This window comes from Melanerpes formicivorus, unplaced genomic scaffold (genome assembly GCF_026170545.1).
Source record: "Melanerpes formicivorus ecotype bairdi unplaced genomic scaffold, bMelFor1.0.p_v2 SCAF_66, whole genome shotgun sequence".
In the NCBI taxonomy this organism is placed as follows: Eukaryota; Metazoa; Chordata; class Aves; order Piciformes; family Picidae; genus Melanerpes; species Melanerpes formicivorus.
Window position 1 is genome coordinate 1154154 of NW_027142418.1, and position 21549 is coordinate 1175702.

General features: G+C 52.5%; 1 long non-coding RNA gene across 2 annotated transcripts; it reads left to right on the forward strand.

Annotated features, from left to right (window-relative positions):
* Positions 1-318: 318 nt before the first annotated feature.
* Positions 319-13259, forward strand: LOC137453430 (uncharacterized). Of its 2 annotated transcripts, XR_010990372.1 has the most exons (4): positions 319-393; positions 8597-8731; positions 10316-10359; positions 13088-13259. It is a non-coding gene; the product is annotated as an uncharacterized lncRNA (long non-coding RNA). The 2 variants fall into 2 exon arrangements; XR_010990371.1 differs by lacking the exon at positions 13088-13259 and having other exon boundaries at positions 10316-11086.
* The last annotated feature ends 8290 nt before the right edge of the window (positions 13260-21549 follow it).

Genomic DNA, 21549 nt, shown 5'->3' on the forward strand with positions numbered 1-21549 from the left:
AGGGAGGCGGCCCCGGGCTGCCGAGCGCGGGAGCGGCGCAGGGGCAGCCTGCCGCCGGGGGCACCATTTCAGGAGCTCAGCCCCTGCCGGCGCCTGAAATAAATGGCGGAGGGGGCGGAGACTTTCTCCCCGCCATCCAGTGAGGCGGGAGAGGTCCCCGTGGAGGAGGTGCCGCACGGCCCCAAGCCCAATGGGAGCGATCCCTCCTGGATGATAGACGGGTAGCCCCCTCCGCTGGGCCGCTCCAGTAGGCGGGGCTTGGCGCGCGTCGGCCAATAGGGCGAGATGCGTGGGGCGCGTCGCGCCTTCCCGTGGTGCCCCGCGGCGAGCGGCGGCAGGAGCGGCCGTGACTCCATCCGGGTCCCGGCGCGGCTCCGGGTCACCCTGCGGCAGGTAATGGGGCCGCGGCAGCGGGCGCGGTCTCCGCTGTCGGCTGCGGGGAGGGCGGCGAGCTGAGGCTAGCCCGCAGAAAGCGGTTTGCGGGGCCTGGGAGCAGGAGTCGAGGCGCGGGCGGGGCGGCGGGCGGGCCGGCCCTGCCCTTTTCTAGCTGCGGGCGGGCGCGGAGACCTGTGTTCGGCCCCTGTGGTTGGCGTCGCCACCCCGCGGGAAGGGGGTTGTCCATGGCGAGGGGGAGCGGCCCAGGCCGCGGGCGAAGGCAGTGGCTACGGCCGCATGTCACGGTGAGAGGCTAGCGTGCAGTCACCGCGGCTGGGCGGGCCTCCCCGCCGCCCGTCCGCCGCTGCGGTGCCCTTATTGTGGCTATTTCTGCCGTTGAGGCCTTTTTACCGCTTTAGCACCCCCCACCCCCCGTCTCTGTTCCAGACTAACTTGAAGGCCCGGAAGTGCCGCCCCCGGGCGCTCCGGAGTGGCGGGTTGGCCGCGGCGCCCGCTGAGGATAGGCCGCAGATGCCGTCAGCGCCTGGTTACGTCACTTCCGCTATCAAGTGTGTGGGCAGGGGAGACCTTGGCCGTAGGGGGTGCCCCCCCCCCTTTCCCTGGCCCCCGGAACCGGGCTCATGGGGACCACCGGGGCGCCATACCCGGGTCCCACCGGCCTTGTCCACACCAGGGGCACCGGGGAGCGCTGATCCGCGGCGGGCAGCTGTGGCCGGAGGAACTTGTGGCGGGGCAGAGCAGGTAGAGGCGGCGGGCAGGGCCGCAGGCAGCTGCGGGAAGGGGAAGAGGACGTTAGAGATGGTCTGAGCCGGCAGAACGCAGTACGGCGCAGGAAGGGTTAAATTCGAAACACGAGGGGGCAGGAGCTGATGAAAATGTCGCTCGAAGCCTGCCTCCTCGGTCAGGGAAGCGTGCTGTCAGTGCAGTACTGGGTGAGGGCTGGGATTGCACGAAGCTAAACTTCCCGCAGTTTGTGCTGTGCCGATGGAAACTGAGCACTTGTTGTGTTTCAGTATTGCTGTTAGGACGCTGTGGAGTAACAGCAGCGTGCTGCTGGTGCTTTCATTCTGGCACAGCACAGGCCGTCCTAGGGAAGGACAGATGATGGTTGTTTTATGACTTCTCTTTTTGTAGGAGTGAAAAACTCAGCCAGATGCTGAAGGTTCTGGTAATCCTTATTTGGAGATTTGCCTGCTCTGCATTGTCTGTGCTCCTCTTCAGCTGTACTGCTGTGTGCAGACAGCTCGCTGACTGGCATGCAAGACTTAACTGGCAAGGAAAAACCCAAACCTGATTACAGTAAAAACCTGTCAAAAGTCCTACAGAACAATGCCTAACCATAACAATGGGCCAGAGAAAGCCATGGCAGAAGGCTGGAGAAAAAGGAATCTCCCCCTTCTAAAGCAATCCTATTTCTTTGCCTTAATTAAGCCATATTTAAGGAAGAGGATATCCTTTGCCTACTTTTCCCAGCAAGTAAGCATCCCTAGCTGCCAGGGGGCTGCACCAAAACTGGCATGGCTCCTGCTGTCTGTTCTGCTGTGTTCTGCTCACAGCAACATCCAGGTGTTAAAACAGCCTGAACTTGGCCAAGTAGTTCTTCACAGTGGCTGTTCAGTCTTTCCAGCCTTGCAGTCTTTCCAGTGTGGCCAACACACCAGAATATGTAACATCATACAGTGGTGGGGATTTTTTTGCCTCATAATAGCTAGTTTTGGGAAGAGGGGACTTAACTAAGTAGGTGCACTGTGATCTTTGGCATCTAAAGCAGTCAGCTGTAAGTGTTTCTTTCACTGAGCCCTGCACCAAGGTGTGCTGTTGGCATTTGCCGTGCCACCTCGGTGACATTTCAAAGCTAAAGGCCATTGAGGCATTTATAGGGCGTGACCTCATGTCCTGCCAGGAGGTCATTTTGCTGCAGGCTTGGCAAAAGGAAGCTTGGCTACAGCATCACATCACTTGCTTTGTTTGTCTGCTGCTGCTAATAAGCTCTGCCCTTATTGCACTTTCCTTTTGACCATTGTTTTCTGTGTTTTCCCCTGGTTTTTAGCAGTGGAAACCATCAGCTCATTTGCAAAAGAGGGAGAAGCTCCCTGGATTCTCCTCAAGGACAAAAGAATGTGTGGCTGTGCTGCCAATTAATGCCCATAGCATTGCATCCTGGAAAATATTTGGTAGTGCATCAGACCCTTAATGGGAAGGTTGTGAGTTCAAGCCTGCAGTGGGCAGTAGTGTCCTCCCTACTCTGCTTATGAGGTCTGTGGTGACAGGTTGGACTCCATGATCTTTGAGGTCTCTTCCAACCTTAGTGATGCTGAATACAACATTCTGGTGCACCAGCTTCATTGCTTGCTGCATTTGTTGCATTAGCATGCAGGAAAAAATGACCCTGCTTAGGAGTAGCATGGCCCAAGTGACAAATCTGCTGAGGAGATGCACATTTTGTATAGTTAGAAGGGAAGTTGCTCCTTCCAAGTAACCCAAATGCTGGTTTGGTGGCCTTTGAGGAGGATCAGTTAACCAAAATGCTGCTTTGAGGAGTTTGCTGAGGCCTTTGCACTTGTTTGAAGCTTATCATAGTATCATTCAGGGTTGGAAGGGACCACAAGGATCAGCTAGTTCCAACCCCCCTGCCATGGGCAGGGACACCCCACACTAGATCAGGCTGGCCAGAGCCTCATCCAGCCTGGGCTTAAACACCCCCAGGGATGGGGCCTCGACCACCTCCCTGGACAACCCATTCCAGGGCTTCACCACTCTCATGGTGAAGACCCTCCTCCTCACATCCAGCCTGAATCTCCCCACCTCCAGCTTCATTCCATTCCCCCTAGTCCTATCACTACCTGAGATCCTGAGAAGTCCCTCCCCAGCCTTCCTGTAGGCCCCCTTCAGATACTGGAACTCAAGTGTGTGATACTGGAACTCAAGTGTGCTATTCAGTCTCTTGGCAGATGCACGTTTGAGAAGGCTTTGGGGAAAAGCTGCTAATATTTTAGTGTAGTTCTTTCCCTTCCCTGCTTTCCCTGAGGTTTGTGGCTCAGCAGCATCATGTGCACCACTCACACCCAGGGGGTTTAGTACTGATGCTGTAAAGTGGCATTTGTGCACTGGAAGGTGGGAAGATTTGGTGTACTTTGGGATCTTTCATAGCATCATAGAATTGTCAGGGTGGGAAGGGACCTCGAGGATAATGTAATTCCAACCTCCCTGAAGGGACACCTCACACTACAGCAGGTTGCTCACAGCCACATCCAGCCTGGCTGCAAACACCTCCAGGCATGAGGCTTCCACCACCTCCCTGGGCAACCTGTGCCAGTCTCTCACCACCCTCATGGGGAACAACTTCTTCCTCACAGCCAATCTCAATCTACCCATTTCTAGTTTTGCTCCATCCCCCCTAGGAGTCTTTATTCCTATTGGAAATCACTAATTCTGATCTCAACACTTTCCCTGTGTGAGAGGTGCTTCATTCAGCGCAGGAGGGAGCAGTAGTGACTTAGAAACCACCTCCTGAAAGAAATTCTGTCTGGTTGTGTTCCAGCAGGAGGCTCAGGGGAGACCTTCTTGCTCTCTCCAACTCCCTGAAGGGAGGTTGTAGCCAGGTGGGGGTTGGTCTCTTCTCCCAGCACCAGAACAAGAGGACACAGTCTCAAGCTGTGCCAGGGGAGGTTGAGGCTGGAGGTGAGGAGAAAGTTCTTCCCAGCAAGAGAGATTGGCCCTTGGGATGTGCTGTCCAGGGAGGTGGTGGAGTCACCATCCCTGGAGGTGTTCAAAATAGGCTTGGATGTGGCACTTGGAGCCATGGTTTAGTTGTCAGGAGGTGTTGGGTGATAGGTTGGACTTGATGATCTCTGAGGTCTTTTCCAGCCTTGTTGATTGTGTGATTCATGCTGAGAGTTAAAGCACAGCAATAAACTTGCAGAGTGTTGTGTGCTGGGGCTGCTTTAGTCCTGTTCTTGTCACACCTGCCAGTTCAGACTGGCATGCAGAGAATCACAGAATGGCTCAGCTTGGAAAGGACCTTAAAAGATCATCCAGTTCCAGCCCCCTGTCATGGGCAGGGACACCTCCCACCAGCCCAGGTTGCTCAAGGCCTCATCCTGCCTGGCCTTGAACACCTCCAGGGAGGAGGAATCCACAACCTCCCTGGGAAGCCTGTGCCAGTGTCTCACCACCCTTGCAGTGAAGTATCATGGTGTGGCTTGGACTCTCTCCAGTGTGCTGCTGCTGGGGAGGGGACTTTGCTCCAAATAGAGGTGTTAAGTGTTTGGGGTGTAGCCAGGGGATTTAGGAAGGTGCCTGGCCTTAGCTGGCAGGTGTTGCATTCTGCTGTGGTCACTTCTGCTTTCTTGGTGCCTGTTTGCAGTGCTTGGCACAAAGTTAAGAAACAACCCAAACCTTTGAATCTGTTTAGCCTTCACTACAGAAGGTTTTAACTGAGAGCTTTGATTTTTCAGCCTTGCTCAACTGTCCACTGAATTTCTGAGGCTGACTTGCAGCAGCTGAGTGAAGCAGGCTTTTCAGAGAGCAGGCTGCTTGCAAAGTACAATTGCCAACTGATCTTTTGAGAGGAGGGTGTGCCACAACATTGTCTGCCTCAAGTTAGTGCCTCTGTTTATCTCCATGCTGCATAGGGGATCATAGAATGGGTTGGGGTTGGAAGGAACCTTCAAGATCACCGAGTTCCAACCCCCTGCCACAGGCAGGGACACCTCCCACCAGCACAGGTTGCTCAAGGCCTAATCCAGCCTGGCCTGGAACACCTCCAGGGAGGAGGCATCCACAGCCTCCCTGGGCAGGCTGTGCCAGTGTTGGTTGTGGAAGGTATCAGTTTGATTCAGTAGAAACTGCTGCCTCTACAAACTCAGCTTCAGGTTCAGGTGATTTCTTCTGTGGATGAATCTGGGAGGATAAAACATTTGTGTTTCAGGATCCCACTGAGAGGAAACAGAGCTTGTGTGTTGTTTGTGCAAATCCACATTGTCTGCCTTTAGTAGAGCAAGGAATAGAAATCCTGACTGCCCTGAGCTATTGTTGTTCCCTTTCCTTCAGAGCCTGGACAGTAGCTCAGGAGTGCTGATGTTCCACTGCTGCTCAGCACCTGAATTCTTGAGACATTATTCCCATGCTGTGGTTTTAAATTTGGAGGCAGCTCAAGAGGACCCAGCAAGGGCCCATTTGATTGGGCTAGAGCCCATTTAGATTCTACCACTGGCACTTCTCTTGGGCCCAAATGAATTGCAAGGCTCTGTTCCTGCACAGGAAGTTACAACCCAGCACTCTGAATGGGGAAGAGGAATCCCAGAACTGTCAGGGTTGGAAGGGGCCTCAAGGCTCAGCCAGCTCCAACCCCCCCTGCCATGGGCAAGGACACCTCACACTGCAGCAGGTTGCTCACAGCCACATCCAGCCTGGCTAAAAACCTCCAGGGATGAGGCTTCCACCACCTCCCTGGGCAACCTGTGCCAGGCAATGTTTTGAACCACACTAAAACCTCTCCATTTTTCTGAGCCCCTCCAAAGAGGAGTTGAGGTCTGCCCATAGTGTGTGCTGGCAGACAGTGCAGGGGTAGCTGAGTGAGGTGAGGGGAAGCAATATGAAGGATAATGAAGCTGTTTCCCCCTGGCCAGTCCCCATCAGAACCCCACTTGAGTCAGGGTGCTGGATGTGTAGGAGCTGCAGCATGGCTGGAGAAGATGGCAGGAATTCATTCACTGAAAGCCTGTGGGAGTTGGGAAGTGTGGCTCCGAGTTGGGAAGTGTGGCTCCAAGCTGGGGGTGCTGCTGAATTCATGGGCTAGAGCTGCTCTGGTGAGACTCCACCTGCAGCACTGCATCTGCTGCTGGTGTCCCCAGCACAAGAAGGACCTGGAGCTGCTGCAGAGGGTCCAGAGGAGACCACAGAGGGCTGCAGAACCTCCCCTGTGGGGAGAGGCTGGGAGAGTTGGGGCTGTTCAGCCTGGAGAGGAGAAGGCTTCAGGGAGACCTTAGAGCAGCCTTGCAGTACCTGAAGAGGCTCCAGGAGAGCTGGGGAAGGACTTTGGGCAAGGGTTGAGAGTGGCAGGATGAGGGACAATGGCTTTGAGCTGGAGAGGGGAGATTGAGACTGGAGATGAGGAAGAAGGGTGGGGAGACACTGGCACAGGTTGCCCAGGGAGGTCGTGGCTGCCGCCTCCCTGGAGATTAAAGGCCGTGTTGGATGAAGCCTTGAGCAGGCTGTGCTGGTGGGAGGTGTCCCTGCCCATGGCAGGGGGTTGGAAGGAGTTGGTTGTCCAGGTCCCTTCCAGCCTGACTCGCTGTGGCTGAGCCGAGGCGCGGCGCTGGCTCTGTCGGCTCTGCAGCGCCACCGCGTGGTGGAGGCTGTGCGCTGCAGCCCCTGCCTGTGCCGGCCAGCTGCAGCGCCTTCATCCTTGCTTTGAACAAGTTGCATGGCTGCAGCCTGGCTTTCTGCCTCCTGCTGCTTTGGGCCTTTTACAGAAACACCCCACAGCGGCTGGAAAATAGCCTCTGGAGCTCAGGCTGCAGCAAGGAGAGCAAAGCAGCTGTGTTTCTCTGAAAGTCTGGTCATGGTCAAAGTGTTTAGTGCTGAAGGAGAGGATTTGCAGGTAGAGAACCCTCAAACTCCTGTGCATGATATCAGCAAGGCATGATGTCATCAGCAGAGGGATTTGCCTGAAGATGAGAACATAGCAAAGGAGTGGAAGCTGTGCCAGCAGTGTCATTTATCAGGCATGCTGGCCAGTGAGCTGCTCTGCTTCTGTCTGTGTCAGAAGCCCTTCCTGCATGCTGGCAGAGGAGAACTTGGCACAGCTCCTTCTGGAAAAGGATGATGCAACTTCAAAAGCTATTAGCAGTAACACACAAGTTAGCTTAGAAGAGATGATGATCAGGGGGCTGAAACAGCTACCCTATGGGCACAGAGTGAGAGGGTTGGGGCTGTTCAGCCTGGAGAAGAGAAGGCTCTAGGGAGGCCTTAGAGCAGCCTTCCAGTACCTGAAGGGGCTCTAGGAGAGCCAGGGAGGGACTTGTGACAAAGGCTGGGACTGACAGGATGAGGGGCAAGGGCTTTGAGCTGGAAGAAGGGAGATTGAGACTAGAGATTAGGATTTACAGTGAGGATAGTGAGACACTGCAACAGGTTGTTCAGGGAGGTCATAGAGTAACAGAATCAATAAGGTGTTTTTGTTACAGCACAAGCTTTTCCTAATCTGCTTTCTGCACTTGCTGGTCTCCAGCCAGACTACAACAATTGGAAGTAACTAATAATGTCCTTGCAAGGTCATTTGTTAACCCTGAGCCCTGTATGAGGCCTGTACTAGATGGACAAACCTATAGGCAGAGCTGCATTAGGTGAAAGACTCCTCAGGCTGTGCTGCTGTCCAGTGAGACCTGGCCAGGCTGAGATTTGGGTGCAGGCAAACCTCAGGAAGGTCAGTAAGGACAAGGGCAGGGTCCTGCAGCTGGGGAGGAATAACAGCAGGCACCAGGACAGGTTAGAGGCTGCCCTGTTGGAGAGCAGCTCCATGGAGATAGACCTTGGAGTGCTGGTGGACAGCATGGGACAGCAATGTGCCCTGGTGGCCAAGAGAGCCAATGGGCTCCTGGGGTGCAGCAAGAAAAGTGTGGCCAGCAGGGCTGGGGAGGTTCTCCTGTCCCTCTGCTCTGCCTTGCTCAGACCACATCTGTAATCCTGTGTCCAGTTCTGGGCTCCCCAGGTCAAGAGAGACAGAGACCTGCTGGAGAGAGTCCAAGGGAGTGCTACAAGGATGCTGAAGGGACTGCAGCACTGCCTGGGGAGGAGAGGCTGAGAGCCCTGGGGCTGTTTAGTCTGGAGAGGAGAAGGCTGAGAGGGATCTGATCAATGTCTATCAGTAGCTGAGGACTGGGGGGCAAGTGGAGGGGGCCAAGCTCTTTTGGGTGGTGCATAGCAATAAGCCAAGGAACAATGGAGACAAACTGGAACAGAGAAGGTTTCAGCTCAACATGAGGAGAAACTTCTTTGGTGTGAGGGTGCTGGAGGCCTGGAGCAGGCTGCCCAGAGAGGTTGTGGAGTCTCCTCTGGAGACTTTCCAAACCCACCTGGCTGCATTCCTGTGTGCCCTGCCCTGTGTGATGCTGCTCTGGTAGGGGGGTTGGACTGGGTGATCTCTGGAGGTCCCTTCCAGCCTCTAAGGTACTGTGGTACTGTGGTTGTGTTTCAGGAGAGTGAAAGGAGAGACACTGCTGTGCCCTGAGGAGCTGCAAGTGCTGACCAGGAGCGTCTCCAGTGGTGGCAGTAGAAACTGATGCAGAATTTCCAGTGACAGAACTTGATTGGGAAGTCTGGAAAAAAAAGAGTAAGAGCTGCCTGAGACATCTCAGCTAACTTTGGCCTGCAGGGGCTGAGATGCCACAGATCAGTTTCTGGGTTTGCTACACTCCCTGTGCTCCTCAGGCTTCATTTGAAAGGAAGTCCAGAACTTTCTCTGGAGAAAAGGAGGCTGAGGGCAGAGCTCTCTACAACTACCTGGCAGGAGGTTGGAATGAGATGGGGCTTGGTCTCTTCTCTCTGGTGACAAGTGACAGGACAAGAGGAATGGCCTCAAGTTGCACCAGAGGAAATTTAAGTTGGACTTGAGAAGCAACTTCTTCCCTGGAAGGGTTCTCAAAGCCTGGCCCAGGCTGCCCAGGGAGGTGGTTGAATCCCCATCCCTGGAGGTGTTTCCAAGAGGCAGAGCTGTGGTGCTGAGGGCCATGGTTCAGCCCCAGCCTTGGCAGACTCAGAGAATGGTTGGGCTGGATCAGCCTGAAGGTCTTTTCCAACCCAAAGGATTCTGTGATTGTTTTTGTGTTGCCTTACAGACTTTGCACCTTTTGCATGTTGTGAGAAGCTTTTGCCTGGTGGCAGCTCTCCAGCTTCTCACAAAGCTTAGGACATTCTCAGTGTGTCACAGGATTGTCAGCTTCACCTTGAGGTTCCTCCTGAAACTGAGCATCAGGGACTTGATGAACTTCATGGCATCAGCATTTCACCAACTGAATGGACTGAACTGCCCCTGCAGCTGGCCTCCCTAGGCAGGCCTCAGGAAGCTGCCTGTCCTTCAGAACCAGAGCTTGTCCCTGACCTCTGCTCAGTTGCTGGAGGTCTGGCTGCCAGAGCAGGAGCATAGAATCCAGCACAGGTCACACAGGAACACATCCAGACAGGGCTGCAAAGGCTCCACAGAAGGAGACTCCACAACCTCTCTGGGCAGCCTGCTCCAGGGCTCTGGGACCCTCACTGTCAAGAAGTTCCTCCTCAGGTTGAGGTGGAACCTCCTGTGCTGGACTTTCCATCCCTTGCCCCTTGTCCTATCCCAGGGCACAGTGAGCAGAGGCTGTCCCTGTCCCTTCCTTCCTGACCCCCAGCCCTCAGCTATTGATAGACATTGATCAGATCCCTCTCAGCCTTCTCCTGTTCAGACTAAACAGCCCCAGGGCTCTCAGCTTCTCCTCCCCAGGCAGTGCTGCAGTCCCTTCAGTATACTTGTAAGGGACCCTCTCTTGGACTCTCTCCAGCAGATCCCTGTCCCTCCTGACCTGGGGAGCCCAGTACTGGGGTGCAGTATTCCAGGTGGGGCCTGACTAGGGCAGAGTAGAGGGGAGGGAGAACCTCCCTGGATCTGCTGGACACCTGGGAGTTTGTCCTGTGCTGGAGGAATCACATCAGCCCTCTGTACCTCAGTGCAGCAGGTCCCAGGGGGTGCTTTTGGCAAGGACAGGAACACCCTTGCTGTGGCAAGGCTTTGTTTGAAGTGTGGGCTAAGAAATGGCAGCTCAGAGTCGGGCTGTAGTGGCAGCAAGAGCTGTGTTTGATGGCTTCAGACCTGCCTTTCTGTAAGCATCCTGATCTGCCTCTCAAGTTACACTGACAAAACTTTCCCTCTCCACTTTGTTCTCAGGGGGTCCTTGCTGAGAAGGGGACTGCAGGGGGCACAGCTGACTGGCAAGTATTTTGATTCCACTCTCCTAAGGCTTTTTAACTTCAGGCTGCTGTTGAGCTGTGCTGATATTGAAATGGGCTTTAAGGTGATGGCAGGGACAGTTAGAGCAACCTGCTTGTTCCTGGTCTGAGAACCTTGGGCTTCAAGTGGCCTCTTTGAGGCACTTTAACTATGAAATGGCCATTTCAGGTGGCCTTTTTGAAGGCAGTTTAACTCTTCAAGGCCCATTTTGAGTGGCCTGTTTTAAGGCACTTTATTGAATGTCCATTCTCAGTGGCCTCTTTAAGGCAGTTTATTGACTGTCCGCTTCAAATGGCCTTTTCAAGGGCATTTTGACTACTAAAGGTCCATTTCCAGTGGCCTTCTTAAAGGCACCTCATTAAATATGTATTTTAAGAGACTTTTGTTGAGGCAGTTTGTTAAATACCCATTTCAAGTGGCCTGTTTTAAGACAGTTTAACTCTTCAAGGTCCATTTTGAGTGGCCTGTTTTGAGGCAGTTTAACTATGAAATGTCCATTTCAAGTGACCTTTCTTAAGGCAGTTTAACTCTTCAAGGCCCATTTTGAGTGGCCTTTTTAAAGGCAGTTTATTGAATGCCCATTTTCAGTGGCCTCTTTAAGGCAGTTTATTGACTGTCCATTTCAAGTGGCCTTTTTTAAGACAGTTTAACTCTTAAAGGTCCATGTCAAGTGGCCTTTTAAAATACATTTAACTCTTAAATGTCCATTTCCAGTGGCCTTCTTAAAGGCAGCTCATTAAATATGTATTTTAAGAGACTTTGGTTAAGGCAGCTTGTTAAATACCCATTTCAAGTGGCCTGGTTTTAGGCAGTTTAACTCTTAAGTGTCTATTTCAAGTGGCCTTTTGTAAGGCAGTTTAAAAGGTCCATTTTGAGTGGCCTGTTTTGAGGCAGTTTAACTGTGAAATGTCCATTTCAAGTGACCTTTCTTAAGGCAGTTTAACTCTTCAAGGCCCATTTTGAGTGGCCTGTTTTGAGGCAGTTTAACTATGAAATGCCCATTTCAAGTGACCTTTCTTAAGGCAATTTATTGGCTGTCCATTTCAAGTGGCCTTTTTAAAGGCAGTTTATTGAATGCCCATTTTAAAGTGGCCTCTTTAAGGCAGTTTATTAAATGTCCATTTCAAGTGACCTTTTTTAAGGCAGTTTATTGAATGCCCATTTCAAGTGGCCTTTTTAAAGACAGTTTAACTCTTAAAGGTCCATTTCAAGTGGCCTTTTAAAGGACATTTAACTCTTAAAGGTCCATGTCACGTGGCCTTTTAAAGGACATTTAACTCTTAAATGACCATTTCCAGTGGCCTTCTTAAAGGCAGCTCATTAAATATATATTTTGAGTGACTTTTGTTAAGTCAGTTTATTAAATGTCCATTTGAAGTGGCCTTTTTTAAGACAGTTTAACTCTTCAAGGTCCATTATGAGTGGCCTGTTTTGAGGCAGTTTAACTGTGAAATGTCCATTTCAAGTGGCCTGTTTTGAGGCATGTTAACTCTTAAGTGTCTGTTTCAAGTGGCCTTTTTTAAGGCAGTTTCAAAGGTCCATCTTGAGTGGCCTGTTTTGAGGCAGTTTAACTATGAAATGCCCCCTTTAAAGTGACCTTTCTTAAGGCAATTTATTGGCTGTCCATTTCAAGTGGCCTTTTCTAAGGCAGTTCAGCTCTTCAAGGTCTATTTTGAGTGGCCTGTTTTGAGGCAGTTTAACTATGAAATGTCCATTTCAAGTGGCTTGTTTTGAGGCAGTTTAACTCTTCAAGGTCCATTTTGAGTGGCCTTTTTAAAGGCAGTTTATTGAATGCCCATTTTCAGTGGCCTCTTTAAGGCAGTTTATTGACTGTCCATTTCAAGTGGCCTATTTTAAGACATTTAACTCTTAAATGTCCATTTCCAGTGGCCTTCTTAAAGGCAGATCATTAAATATGTATTTTAAGAGACTTTTGTTAAGGCAGCTTGTTAAATGTCCATTTCAAGTGGCCTTTTCTAAGGCAGTTTAACTCTTCAAGGCCCATTTCAAGTGGCCTGTTTTGAGGCAGTTTAACTATGAAGTGTCCATTTCAAGTGACCTTTCTTAAGGCAGTTTAACTCTTCAAGGCCCATTTTAAGTGGCCTCTTTAAAGGCAGTTTATTGAATGCCCATTTTAAGTGGCCTCTTTAAGGCAGTTTATTAAATGTCCATTTCAAGTGGCCTGTTTTGAGGCAGTTCAGCTATGAAATGCCCCTTTTAAGTGACCTTTTCTAAGGCAATTTATTGGCTGTCCATTTCAGGTGGCCTTTTGGAAGGCAGTTTATTGACTGTCCATTTCAAGTGGCCTCTCTTCAGGCAGTTTAACTGTTACCTGTCTATTTTTTAAAGTGGCCTTTTCAAAGGGCAGTTTAACAAATCTCAGAGCATGGGCTGTGACCTTACTGATTTTTTCTTGCAGTAAAAGAATCCCTCTGCAGTTTGAGGCTAATAGAAGAGAATAGAACAAACCAGGTTGGAAGAGACCTTCAAGATCATAATGGAGGCAGCACAGAATATTCCTTCAGACAGGACACTGATTTTCTGGGAGCTGATTCCCTGTTAGGATGGCTGAAAAAAAAAAAGCCACTGTGTGGAGTATTTATCCCCTCAGACTCACAAATATCAGGGCCTTCCACTGAGCCATGTCAGTCAGTGGCACCTCCCTGGTTCTGCACCTGCATGTTTCTGACAGACTTTCTCTTCTTGCAGATGAGAGGTCCACGCCTAGGTCTCTCCAGAGAAGCTTAATGCTTGTAGTTGCTGCAACTACAACCACTTGCTAACCAGCTGAAGGTGAAACAAAGACCCAGGCAGTGGGTAAAGATGGTGAAATTGGGGCATTTGAGCTGCCAGCTGACTTTGCTGCATGGCTGGAGGGGTGGTGGGGGCAGGGTAAGGGGAGTGGGTTTTGCGTGCTCGGTGTTGGTTTACACTCTGCAGCCAGCCTCAACTTGTGGACCCTTTCTCCATCAGCTCTGAAGATGGCTGTGCTGTGGGATGAGGTAGTAGGTTGTATAGTTTTAGGGTCATACCCACAACTGGGAGATAACTATACAATCTACTGTCTTTCCTAAAGCAGCAGCAGCTCTGCAGTGGAAACTTCATTTGGAGCTCACAATGCCAGACTCTGCTCAACTTCTGTATGGCTGATGCTCACCACAGGAGGAAATATTTCAGTGGCACCTGTGAGTAATGGTGTGATTAGGTGGTTCTGATCCTTGGGAAACCCAGAGTGTGATCCCACACAGATTCTTCTCTAACAAGTGAGGAGAAGATTGATTCCTGTGTGGTGATCAAAGGCGGATTGCTGATGTTCCATTGCTAACCGAAGTACCAAATCTCCTTCAGAACGAAGCTGTGGTTAGCTCCTTGAGCTCTTGGCTGAAGTGTGTGCTTCTCTGTCAGAGTGAGGTAGTAGATTGTATAGTTGTAGGGTAGTTATTTTACCCTGTTCAGGAGATAACTATACAATCTATTGCCTTCCCTGAGGAGTAAACCAAGCTGCGAGCCCCTGCAGCCGTCCCGGGCTGCTCTCGGTCCCAACACACCTGGCACGAGGGCAGCCTTGTGAAGGGTGAGAGCAAAGCCAGCAGGGACAGAGTGTGCAGGGCTAGCACTCACTGTGAGGGAGTGGTGCAACCCCCAGGTGATCTCTGTGGACTTCTCTTCCAAGGTGAGTGGCAGAGTGGTGGCTGGAGGTGGAGAATCTCTGTGTTCCCAGGTACAGTGAAATGCTCCACAGAGTGGAAATCCTTCTCAGGCCCTTGGGGGTTGAGTGTGAAAATACAAGCAGCTCAAGCTTGTCCATTGTGACTTAAGACTGGTTTTGAGACCCTGGTTTCTTTGCTCCAGCTGCTTAGTGGAAGCTGGAGGGGAACTGGAGATGATCCTTGATTAATGAGCCTCTTTGTTTTTCTCCCAACTCTTCTAGCACATGACAATTAATACAGACCTGAGGTGTTGAGTGGCCACAAGTGACCCCCTCACCTTTTGTGGGGGGACATAAACCTGTGACCTTTGAGCATCCAAGACTCAGAACTGTAATTTTCCTTTCCTCCTGAGGTGGTTCCTGCTTTCCTAAGAAGCCACTGGAAGCTTAACTGCATTCTGGTTTTTCCTCCTGCCATCCTAGGTGTGCCCAGTCTGTAACTGCTGCTGCACTAGCCTGACCAGCTGGCAGGAACAAAGTGAGAATGCTTCTTGGGACTGAAAAGTGTAGCAGGGTAGGTCAGAGTGCACATGGAGCCATTCTGTGAGTATCTCAGCCCAGAACACTGGAGCTGGTTAACCACCACTTAACCCAGCAGTGATAGCTGCAGCCTTGCAGTACCTGCCCAGGCCTGAGAAGACCAAAAGCAGCTGTGAGCTCAACTTGACTCCACAGAGCAGCTGCTAAGTGAGAAGAACTGCAGAAAAGGAAGCATTGGGCTCCTAGGAAGAGGTAGTAGGTTGCATAGTTTTAGGGCAGGGATTTTGCTCACAAGGAGGTAACTATACAACCTGCTGCCTTTCTTAGGGCTTTATTATGACACCGGCACCGTTGGGGCTCCAGCCTAACCTCTGCAGCTTTGGGGCCTGAAGAGAAGTGATGAGCTCTGCCTGAGCACGCTGAGGGGTGATCAAACTGGGCTGTCTGCAAGCTTGGTACCAAACTCCAGCCTAGGGCTGGGATTCAGGGTGGTGAAATGTGCCACTTGAGGGGGCACTGTGGCTGCTGTGGCGGTGGTGGGTGGAGAGAAGCAAGAGGCTACACCTGGAAGGCAACTCCTCAAAGAGTAAGGTTGAGTTCCCCATGGTTAGGATGCACTTCCAGCCTTCAGCCAAGGTGCTGAGTACTTCAGCAAGGAGCTAAAACACCTCTGCCCTTGGCTTTGTGCTTTTCAAGGGGAAAAACTAAAGCTTTTCCTTCCCCAGGAGGCTCAGCCTGCAGCTCTCCTGAAAGCTGCTGTTTCCTCACTGGGCAGAGGCAGCCCTGATGAAGCCAGCTCTCAGTCCTGGGTTATTTGCAGGAGGGAAGTTTTCACTCCCTTATCACAGAACCATAGGAACAACCAGGTTGGAAAAGACATCAGAGATCACAGAGTCCAACCTGTTATCTGATACCTAACACCTCCTGACAACTAAATCCAAATGGGTGGCTTGTGTCTCTGGGAAGGGAATGTCAGTGGCCTGCTTTGTTGTGTAAGGACAGTGCACTACAGCAGGAGCTGTGGCAAGGCTCCAGCTGCACACCCTGTGCCGTGGGATGCAGCCTTGAGCTGCTGAGCATCTTGTGGCATTACCCTCTTGTGGCTGCACAAGCCACTGGTGACACTTGGGACAGCAGGACAGAGTCAGGAGTGTGTTGAGTGTGCCTGTGTGGAACATCCTGTGGGCTGAATTGTACACCTGGGGGTTGGTTAATAAAGCAGAGCATTCTGTGCAGCTCCAGCAGTGGGTGGCTCTTTGCTTTCTCCAGGAGAAAGGGGCTCTAAAGTAAAAGTGCCTCAGGGCATCACAGGCTGGCTTGGGTTGGAAGGGTTCCAAGCCCTCTGCAATGGGCAGGGACACCTTGCACTAGCCCAGGTTGCTCAAGGCCTCATCCAGCCTGGCTTTGAGCACTTCCAGCCATGGAGCCTCCACAGCTTCTCTGGACAGCCTGTTCCAGTGCCTCACCACTCTCATGGGGAGGAATTGCTTCCTAATGTCCAGTCTCAACTCAGCCTGTTCTAGTTTGAAGCCATTACCCTTTGCCCTGTCACTCCATGCCTTGGTCATAAGTCCCTCTCCAGCAGCCCCCTGGGAGGCTGCTCTAAGGTGTTCCCAGAGTCGTCTTCAGGCACCAACCTCCTCTCTCAGCCTATTCTCATAGGAGAGGTTCTCCAGCTTTTTGTGGCCTCCTCTGGACCCATGTCCATGCTCTTAACACTTCAGTGGCCTTGTGGTGGGGGCTCCAGAACTAGACACAGGACCCTGGTGTGGGTCATAAACATGGTGCTCACTGCAGTTGGTGTTAAGCAGTTCCCCCAGTGCTCACTCCAAATGATTCTAGCCTCTTCTTAAAAGAGCTTTGGTGGAAGACCCAAGAAGTGTCAGAAGATGCCTTGAAAGCTTCACTATGTTTAAGTAGATGCATCTAAGTGAATTAAATACAGGGGTGGTTGAATCCCTATCACCAGAGGTGTTTCATGGAGGCAGAGAAGAGGTGCTGAGGCACATGGCTTAGCACCAGCCTTGGCAAAGGTAGACAATGGGTGGACTTGAGTTCTTGAAGAGCTTTTCCAGCACAAATGATTCTGGTAAGTATAAGGAGTTCACAGGATGGCTCAGGTTGGAAAGGACCTCAGAGATCATCTCCAACCTCCCTGCCACGTGCAGGGACACCTCTCAGCTAGACTCAGCTGCTCAAGGCCTCATCCAGCCTGACCTTGAACACCCTTGGGGAGGAGGCAGCCACAGCCTCCCTGGGCAGCCTGTGCCAGTCTCACCAGCCTCACACTGAAAAACTTCCTCAGCTCCACTCTAACCCTGCTCTGCCTCAGCTTCGAACCATTCCCCCTAGCCTGGCTCCAGACATCCTCAGAAAAAGTTCTGCAGCCTTCCTGCAGGATCCCTTCAGGTCCTAGCAGGCAGCTCTGAGGTGCCCCTGGAGCCTTCTCCTCTGCAGGCTGAACACCCCCAGCTCCCTCAGCCTGTGCTCACAGCAGAGCTGCTCCAGCTGCAGCCCTTTAGATGCTTGTCAAGGACTTGATCTGGGCTGGCCCCTCCAGGTGTGACACTGCCCTCTGTAGTATCACAGTATCAATCAGGGTTGGAAGGGACCACAAGGATCATCTAATTCCAACCCCCCTGCCATGGGCAGGGACACCCCACACTAGATCAGGCTGCCCAGAGCCTCATCCAGCCTGGGCTTAAACACCTCCAGGGATGGGGCCTCAACCACCTCCCTGGACAACACATTCCAGGGCTTCACCGCTCTCATGGGGAAGAACCTCCTCCTCACATCCAGCCTGAATCTCCCCACCTCCAGCTTCATTCCATTCCCCCTAGTCTTATCACTTCCTGAGAAGTCCTTCCCCAGCCTTCCTGTAGGCCCCCTTCAGATACTGGAAGGCCACAATGAGGTCACCTGGGAGCCTTCTCTTCTGCAGACTGAACAGCCCCAACTCCTTCAGTCTGTCCTCATAGGAGAGGTGCTCCAGCCCTCTGATCATCCTCATGGCCCTGCTCTGGACACCTTCCAGCACCTCCAGATCCCTCTTGTGATAGGGCTTCCTGAACTGGAGGCAGTACTCCAGGTGTGGTCTCACCAGAGCTGAGCAGAGGGGGAGAATCGCCTCCCTTGCACTGCTGGCCACACTTCTCCTGATGCAGCCCAGGATCTGATTGGCTTTCTGGGCTGCAAGTGCACACTGAGAGCTCCTGTTGAGCTTTTTGTCCACCAGCACCCCCAAGTCTCTCTCCTCAGGGCTGCTTTCCAGCCAGTCCCTGCCCAGCCTGGATTTGTGCCTGGGATTGCCTCGACCCAGCTGCAGGACCCTGCCCTTGGTCTTGTTGAACCTCATGAGGTTGGCTTGTGCCCACCTCTCCAGCCTGTCCAGGTCCCTCTGGATGGCCTCCCTTCCCCCCAGCCTGTCTGCTGCACCACACAGCTTGGTGTCATCAGCAAACTTGCTGAGGGTGCAGTTGCCTCTAACACATTTGTGAAGCCCTTTAGGTGAGAGCAGTGACCAGCAGCTGAGTGCTGGTTCAGTCTCGAGGCACACACAGGTTTGGGGCTGATTTGCCCCTTTGGTGCTGGGACCCTTGAGAGTTGCTCTCAGTGCTGCTGAATTTCTTGAACTGGAGGCTTCAGAAAACTTTAAATTGTCTCTGAAGGTTTTTGCATCTCTCAGCCTTGCTATTAGAACCAGAGATAAGTTTTTTAGCCATGAATGGCTTCTGTCAGAGCCCTAGGTGCTCCTGAGGCAATCTGAATCCTGGGATTCATGGAATGGTTGGAAGGGGTCCCAAGGATCATGTGGTCCAATCTTTCTGGCTGGAATGAGCTGGGCCAGCCCAGCCCAGACTTAAAACTGCCCAGGACAGGGGACTCCACTGCTGCCTTTGGGAGATTCCAGTGTCTGTGCTCATGGGCAACCATTTGCTTCTGGAGTCCCTTGGGAGGTGATTCCAGTGTCTGACTGCTCATGGAAAATGTTCTCCTCTGGAGTCCAGTGGGAATGTCCCCATCACCCCTGGTCTTCTCCATGGCACTCCTTGTACAGAGGAAGTCTCCATCCTCCTGGCAGCCACCCTTCATGTCCTGGCCCATGAACAAAGTCTCCCCTCAGCCTTCTCCAGGCTGAACAGGCTCAGCTCTCTCAGCCTTTCTTCCACTGGCAGGATTGATGGCCCCAATTGCTTTCAGCATGTTGTGGCAGGAGTTGATCTGTTAGAGGGTAGGAGAGCTCTGCAGAGGGACCTTGCCAGGCTGGACAGATGGGCAGAGTCCAACAGGATGGCATTCAACAAGTCCAAGTGCCAGGAGCTGAACTTTGGCCACAGCAACCCCAGGCAGAGCTACAGGCTGGGGTCAGAGTGGCTGAGAGCAGCCAGGCAGAGAGGGACCTGGGGGTACTGGTTCATAGTAGGCTGAACATGAGCCAGCAGTGTGCCCAGGTGGCCAAGAAGGCCAAGGGCATCCTGGCCTGCATCAGGAAGAGTGTGGCCAGCAGGAGCAGGGAAGTCCTTGTGCCCTGTGCTCAGCACTGGTTAGGTCACACCTTGAGTCCTGTGTCCAGTTCTGGGCTCCTCAGGTTAGGAAAGATGTTGAGCTGCTGGAAGGTGTCCAGAGAAGGGCAAGAAAGCTGGGGAGGGGTCTGGAGCACAGCCCTGGGAGGAGAGGCTGAGGGAGCTGGGGTTGCTTAGCCTGGAGAAGAGGAGGCTCAGGGGAGACCTTCTTGCTCTCTCCAACTCCCTGAAGGGAGGTTGTAGCCAGGTGGGGGTTGGTCTCTTCTCCCAGGCAGGCAACCAGCACCAGAACAAGAGGACATAGTCTCAAGCTGTGCCAGGGGAGGTTCAGGCTGGATGTTAGGAAGAAACTCTTCATAGAGAGAGAGAGTGGCCCTTGGGATGTGCTGCCCAGGGAGGTGGTGGAGTCACCATCCCTGGAGGTGTTTAGGAAGAGCCTGGATGAGGCACTTGGTGCCATGCTTTAGTTGATCAGATGGTGTTGGGTGAGAGGTTGGACTTGATGATCTTTGAGGTCTTTTCCAACCTGGTTAATTCTGATCATTGCAGAGAGCTCCTGCAGCAGGGGTTCTGCCACAGCAGATCCAGCCCTCCTCCTGCAGGGCTGTAAGTGGCCTCCATGAGGTCTGCTCAGAGGCAGGCAGTGCTGCTCAGCGACTCTCTTGGAGTGGTTGATTTATCCAAGGGTGCTCAGCCCTGACCATCTTTCTGCTTCTGGTGGTTTTCCCTCTCACAGGTACAGGCATTTGGTTCCTTCTAATTGGCAGCAGCTCAATTAAGCCATAAGGCATTAGGCTGTGGTTCAGCAGGCTGATCTCAGCAGATCATTTCTTACCTTGCCTCACCTGTGGCCTCCACCTAGTCAATGCTATCAGCTCAGCTGGATTGGTTTGGCCTATTTTTCTGTTGTTGTTCCCAGGTGTATATTCATGAGGTGACAACACAGCCAGAATCCTTCCACTGAAGTAGCAGAGCTTGAAGAATGCACAGCCAGCAGTGCAGGGAGCAGTGCAGGAACAGCAGAGACATGTTTACCACCCAGGCTGAGCTGAGTGTGTCATGGTGGTCCTGGAAACCTTCCAGCAGAGCTCCAAAAATAGAACAAAGCTTCAGAGCAGATCCACATCCCAGGAGAACTGTTGCTGTTTGGTGCCCTTCCACCCAGGAAGGTGTGCTCTGAAACCCCCCTGGTGCTGTGAAACCCCAGAGCTGCTCAGGGAAAACCCCACCAAGAACCAGGCTGCTGGGGGTGCTTGTGCCACCTTCAACAGGGTGGGAGCCTTAAACCTCTCTGTCCTGTGCTGCCTTGTGCTCTGAAATCATCCTGCTGCTGTGAAATCCCAGAGCTGCTCAGGGAAAACCCCACCAAGAACCAGGCTGCTGGAGGGGCTGGGGTTACTTATGCCACCTTCAACTGAGTCACAGTAACTTAGAGGCTGGAAGGGACCTTCAGAGATCACCCAGTCCAACCCCCCTGCCAGAGCAGCAGCACCCAGGGCAGGGCACACAGCAATGCATCCAGGTGGCTTTGGAAAGGCTCCAGAGCAGGAGACTCCACAGCCCCTCTGGGCAGCCTGCTCCAGGGCTCTGGGACCCTCACACCAAAGAAGTTTCTCCTCACACTGATGTGAAATCTTCTATACACAAGCTTGAACATGTAGTTTCTTGTCTTACTACCTTGACACCCACCCCTCAGAGATTTATACCCATTGATGAGATCCCAGTGCCCACAGCAGAGCTTTCCCCTGCTCCTGGAGCCTCTTTTCCTGCTGGAGGTTCCCAGCTTGGCTGGGTGGAGGATTTGCATTCTCAGCCGTTGGCTTGCTTTGGTGCTTCACTCTCCAGCCTCCTTCCAACCTGTGAGAACAGATGCAAGGGAGCTAAGCTTTAGCTGCCAGGTGTGGAGAGAGATGTTAGCAACGTGCCCCTGGGCATTTTCATGCCACCTCCCTTAGCTGCTAGATGATGGTCACAGAACCATGGAGGTTGGAAAAGGTCATTGAGCCCCACCACAACCCAGCTCCCATGACCACTGAACTCTGTTCTGAAGCTCCACATCTACTGCTTCGTGAACACCTCCAGGCATGGGGACTCCAGCTGGGCAGCCTGTGCCAATCCCTGACCACTCCTGCAGCAAAGAAATTTACCTCATCTCCAACCTAACCTTCCTCTTGTCCTATCCCCTGATACTAGGGAGAAGAGCCCAAACCCCCCTGCTCCAGCCTCCTTTCAGCTACTTGTAGACAGCAATGAGGTCTCCCCTGGGCCTCTTCTCCAGGCTGAACACCCTCAGCTCCCTCAGCTGCTCCTCCCCAGCCCTCTTCTCCAGACCCTTCCCCAGCTTTGTTGCCCTGCTCTGGACACATTCTGATTCTCAGTGTCCTTTGCACAGAATCACAGAATCACCAAGGTTGGAAGAGACCTCAAAGATCACCAAGTCCAACCTCTCACCACAGACC